Source organism: Phalaenopsis equestris, unplaced genomic scaffold, assembly GCF_001263595.1.
Source record: "Phalaenopsis equestris unplaced genomic scaffold, ASM126359v1 Scaffold000224, whole genome shotgun sequence".
NCBI classification, from domain to species: domain Eukaryota; kingdom Viridiplantae; phylum Streptophyta; class Magnoliopsida; order Asparagales; family Orchidaceae; genus Phalaenopsis; species Phalaenopsis equestris.
The window spans coordinates 473950-480101 of record NW_018164666.1 but is presented as its reverse complement, the minus strand read 5'-3'; positions in this window follow the sequence as shown (position 1 = coordinate 480101).

Here is a 6152-nt window from a genome sequence, read left to right as displayed (position 1 = left end):
GGGAGAGTGGCGGGGCCGTTTTCCGGCGGAGATTTCGTCGGAGGTGGAGGAAGGGGATGGGCGTTTGGAGGGTTTCATGGGGGTCGCCGGAGCGGCATCGGAGGAGGAGATGCCATTGATGGGGGGTTGAGGGAGGAGGCTTTGAAGCATGATGGGTGGGATGGGCCGGTCCAGGATGGGCAATAGAGGCTGCAAGAGAGAGAGAGGGTTGTATGGAAGGAACAGAGAAGGAGGGACAGGGAACAGTTGAGTGTTTGACTGGTTGTTCTTATAAAATAAATATTTATTTTATAATAATTTTTGAGGTTATGTTTTGATGGGAAGGATTAGATGGTGATATGGTGATGAGGTATTTCTTCTAGTCTTCAAAGGTTTTAATGGGAGCAAAAGGTGAGGAAATTAAATGAACTTAAATAGTTTAAATTTTAATTATTAATTAATTGTAGTGAAGTGTCGAATTAGTCACCTAATTTCTTAGATGAGGTCCAAATAGTCACAGATTAAATTGGGGCACAAATAATAAGTTGGTTTTAAAATATTAAATTATTTTGACACAGCTATAAATTCTGAGATTAAAAATGTTTAGAATAAATAATTGGACTATTTTGACACTTTACTTTGTTTAATAGTAATTATTTTATTCTAATTTAATAGTTAAACAAAGGATTGTGGATCATTTTTTGAATATAATTTTAAGATCTGTTCGGTACAACTTTCTATCTGTTTTGTTTTTAAGATCGTCATCACAATTATGTTTGGAGAATTCCTTGCTTGCTGCTTTTAGAATTTTTGCGGTAAGAATATCTTTTTTTTTTTTTCAACCTGAGCTCTTAAAACATAGTGACTATCAGAAAATTACGACCCATTTTTTTTAAAATAAAATAAATTTTTAATAACTGCGACGAATTTTTTTTTAAATTAGTTTTTTCTGCAGCAGCTTTACAACTGCTGCAACTACCCCCAAATAGACTTTTAGTAATTGTTATAAATTTCTAGATTTTGAGAATGATTTTAGCAAAATTAAAAGGTTATCTTTAAGAGGGCTTTAAAACGACCTTAAATTTTAAGAAGTCAACTACGAATTCAAAATAATGTTATTTATAAATTAACACCTTTTTATTCGTTTTTTAAAATTCCGACTCAAATATCAAAAATCATATTAAAACCCAAATCCATGCTTTTCATTTCTATAAATTTTTCAATACTTGGATCCTTACAAACCTAAACACATTAGTTTGGCAATAAAAGATTGTTCATTTGGCAGTTTTGTAAATAGTAATATTTTAAGTGCTATATAGGAAAATGAATGAAAATGTTAATTACATATTTGATTCAATATTATTCAATAGTGAAATTTGCACTATTTCAGTACACGTGTGTTTGGCGCAGGCGCACGTGAATCTTCATTTTAAGAAGGGTTTATAAAAATTAGGAAAAAATGGCGGCATTTACATGTAGGCCACCCCATCTCTATTTATTTACATATCTAACAGAGTCTTTATCGTTTTTGTTTATATCATGCAATTCTTTTATGTCACAAAAAGATATTATCATTTTAATAAGTGAGATGGCATGCAAATAAAAATTATAGTTTGGATGTCAATATGTAAATATATAGAAATTGAGAGTATGTACGTAAATATAAAGCTATGTTTGATTAAAATATGATTGTTTTTAAAAACACCCAAAAATTATTTTGAGTGTTTTAAAAAAAATATATTTATTTATTTTAAAAATAAAAAAAATAAAAAATATGTTTGAAATGTTTTAAAAGTTTATAAAAAGGAAAAAATAAAATTAATTTCAAATAATTATTAAAGGTATGTTTGGGGCAGCTGCAGCTTATTAAAAAATACCTATAAAGCTACTGAATAATAATCTAATGCTCTAAAAATTGCGGTAGCTATTACAAAATTTTCTTTTTTCTTAAAGTCAGACTTCAGCTAAAAAACTACTACGCATTTAAATAAGAGTGGTGGAAAAATGCATATTCAGCTTTAGCTTTTCGAAAAGCTGCTAACAAGATTTTAAATGAGAACAGCACGGGCTACAAACTCATAAAACTGTACTTTTTTTTTTTTTTTCTTAAATATAGTGTTTTTTTAATAATATTTTTTTAAATAAATATATTATGATAGATTTGTGCATCGGTTTTTATCAAAATAGAACTATATTAAACCCTTAAATAATATGGAACTAAATGAGTTAAATATTGTTTCAACATGTAAAATATGGCGTTTCTCTCTTCAATGAATTTTTTGGGCTTATTTCTGGTTCTGCCATTGTGAGATCTAGAAAGTCAATTTCTTTTACAGATTAGGATTTAATTAAATTTTATTTAAATTAAAATGTATTTTTCTTATAATTTTTCATTGACTTTTGATGTAATTAGAAATTTAGTTTTACATCGAGCTTTAATTTAATTTCTTAATAAATTTTTTTATGAGCTTTAAATGGTATTGTTAATGCTCATCAATAAATTAGGTCTTAAGCTATTCAAGATTATATATATATAATCAAAAACGAGTTTTTAAGCAACACGAATCAAATATTAAATGGGCACCTACCAACTGTGCATTTAGTGGTCTGGCGTTGACATATCAGTCATACTCCTTAGTCGTACCTTTAGAAGTGACAAGTCATAGAGCTCCTTATTGACCACAAGGATTCTGTGAGCACCTCTAAAGTACATCACCATTGTAGCGAGTTTCTCTGAATGGTCTACACCACTCCAATCTTCAAGCAAGTTCTTCCAGCCATACTCGTCTTCTTTACCCGAGTTTCTATTCCATACTCGTACATGCTAGTTGAACCTTCTCATCAAACTCGTTGATAACCACCTGGCTACACAACAAAGCTCGACGAGCAACTCTTTGAGACAGAAGGAAGAGAATTCACGCATGTCAGCTTACATACCGTCATTTATTAACAAACATGATATTTTACAAAAGAAATCTTGTTAACAGCGAGTTTTCTTTGACTCTGTACTTAATAACATATAACATAATTTTATGTTTATTTTCTAGACCATTACATGGGTACACAGACCCTTGAGTATATAAATAAGATTGAACTAGGGAAGAGAGAGATCTCTCTTTCTTACTCTCTCTTAATCCTACACCCTCTGAAAGCTCTTTAAGTCCTTCAGCTTCTTCTCACTCATTCAAGATCTCTTCTCAATTGTACGAGTTAACGAATTATACGAGAGCTCATATCCTAAAACGATTCAACAATAAAAAAGTTCAAACTTATTTGAATAATTGATTCAAATAATCATAAATAAACTCTTATCATGTCAAGCTACTAGTACTATCTAACATTTGGTTCATTTATATCTCCAATGCTAGACAATTTTAATCGAAATGAAATTGTGAGACCCCTTGATGTCTGCACGGGTAGGATGAGCACTCAAATCCATTATCTTCTGATCCTTTAATCTATTTCTAACCAATATAGAATGTATTTATGCATTACATGCCTTTTTTTAACTTTTGGTTTCAAGAAAAGTCATATTTGGAAAACAAATCATAATCGTCTACGAATACTCCAACATAATTATAGCGTGTTTGTATATTTGTGACGGTAGAGTCATATGTTAACATCTTAGTATTATAAAAATATTCAACACACACAATTAAAAAGAAATTGACAATAAGACAACACGAGTTTTACATGGATAATCAGAAAAGACAAATACCACGGGGCTTGACATAGTAAAATGATTTCATTTAGTCATTATAGCTTGCAAGGCTTTATCGACCCTTGAATAACCCAATGCAGTATTAATGAGTGAGATGTGATTCTTACTAGATACGTGACATAAAATGTAGAGGAAGTGGAGATGACCGGGCTACTGTGAAGAAAAACCGAAGGTATATGTCAAGTGCTAGAAAGTGTAATGCCATGATCAACAATTGCGACAACAACAGAGATGGTCAGACATCAAAGGTCCGTTGGTGGTGTGGTGGTAATCTGGCAGTAGCGGTGGTAGTATGACATCTGTAACAGTGGAGGCTAGACAATTGCAGTATGTTGATGATCATTGACGATTAGAAGGTGGTGGTTTGGTGATGGCTTCGGTGGTTTGGCAAATGTGGTGGCGGTTTGGTGAAGGTGATGATGGACTAACAGTCGTATAAGTCACACAGTGGTGATTGAGCAACGGTGGTCTGGTAGAGATGGTTGCTTGGCGTGGTGGACAGAAAGCGGTGGTCCAACTATGGTGGTGGCTCGATGAAGATGGTCGAGCAGTGGCGAAGGTGGTCTGATGGTGGCAGTGGCTATTTGGCCGGTTCGGGGGTGGTATTGGGGCAGCGTTTCAACAATGACTAGATGACAGTGGCAAAATATCAACGACGATAGTCTGGCGACGATAGTGACTCGTCGATTTTAATGGCAGAGCAACAACAACAATGTTATGGTTGTGGCAGGACTAGTCGACAATAGTCTAGAAGTGGTAGAGCTCAGGAAACAATAACTTTCTCTTAGAGCTTAGAGCTACAATAACTTTCTCTTTCATGTTTAGATCTCCTTTTTTGAAGAGTGCGTGTCTATTTATAGATTGTTTGGGTGGCATGCTCTGTACATATTGCATGAACCCGGACCACTTCATCAGACGACCCAGGTAATCCCTTTGATTAGGTGTTGTTTAATGGGCATTTAAGTGCTTTAGCGATCTCAAGACTAAGTCATAGTGGCCTCGTTGGATTCAGCTCGTCAAGATGCCAGATTTGACTGTAAACTTATCAGATTTAGATATCATTTGGTCCCCTAAAATACATTTCAAAGTTTTCAACCATGTTTTAAGTACTGATTTGGGACTATCTGGATTCGGGTAGGATCATTTTTGATATCATCTAATTCATTTTCCACCGTCCGTTCTCTTGATCAGAATTCAGATTGCACGTGTTTCTAAATTTAATTTTTGAGAATTATATATATTAAATTTCTATTAGTGATGGTTGCCCTAAGGGTAGGAGACCGTGGCAAGTGAAATTCTAAAGTTATGTGGTCTACTTCAATTAAATAGACTCTATCAACATCATAAAGTTATTTCTAAGAAATGGGATTGGGTTAAATAACTACGAGACTTTTGGGCTTAACGTTGATAATTCAATCTCTTAATTACTAAACTATGAAATAACTAATCCGTTCAAGATAAATTGTATGAAGTTACGTGATTTGCCATCATAATTATACATTATTTTATTTTATTATGATAGGGTCAAATTTTAGTATATTTGATTTGGATGTGTTAATAATTGTATTTGTTGAACTACATAATAATAATAATAATAATAATAATAATAATAATAATGATAATGATAATAATACTAATTTATGTGAATTTAAGAGCGCTAAAACCGCACATAACAGAGAGAAAATGATTCGCAATGTATTCAAAATTGATTCCATAAATCACACTTGTATTAATCAAAGAAGCCGAATTTTAATTTCGAGTCAATTAAAATTTAAATAAATATAAGCAAGTTTTGAATATCACTATTAGATAGTACCCAAGATATAGAGCGTGAGAGAAAAAATTGAGAGAGAGAGAGAGAGGGAAATACTTGCCCACTCGGGGGCGTTTGAGTGGTTCCTGGGCTCGGCGGCCCCTTTTATACCACACATGTTTATATTACAAATGAGGGAGAAGGGAAGCAAACTCCCTACATGAGTGGGAGAGAGAGAGTCTAAGAGAGGAGCCCAAAACCCCTTTTACATGAAATGACTTTTTTATTTATAGATGATATGAGGGCCAAAAAGTAAATTGCATTATTATCCTTCCTTTTAAAGGGTACTAGGGGGGACGGGTGAAGATTCTCTCTCCAGAGTTCGACTGGCTAAAGAAGAAAGTTGGTCGGCCGACTGAAGTGTGGTGGTTGAGGGAGAGAGCTTGGCTGACCGTTTGAAGTGAGGTGATTGAGGGAGAGAGCTTGTTGGGTCGACTGAAGTGATACTGAATTGCCTCGAGATCCCTGCATCCGATTTTTGAGTATACACACATAATTATCATACTCTTTTTTATATATCTGATCCTTGATTAAGAAGCTGGTGCCAACTCAAATTTTGTTTAAATAATATTTATTAATATATTCACAAAGTGGGCCCCACACCCATCAAGCTCAAGCATGATCAGAAGATATATATTT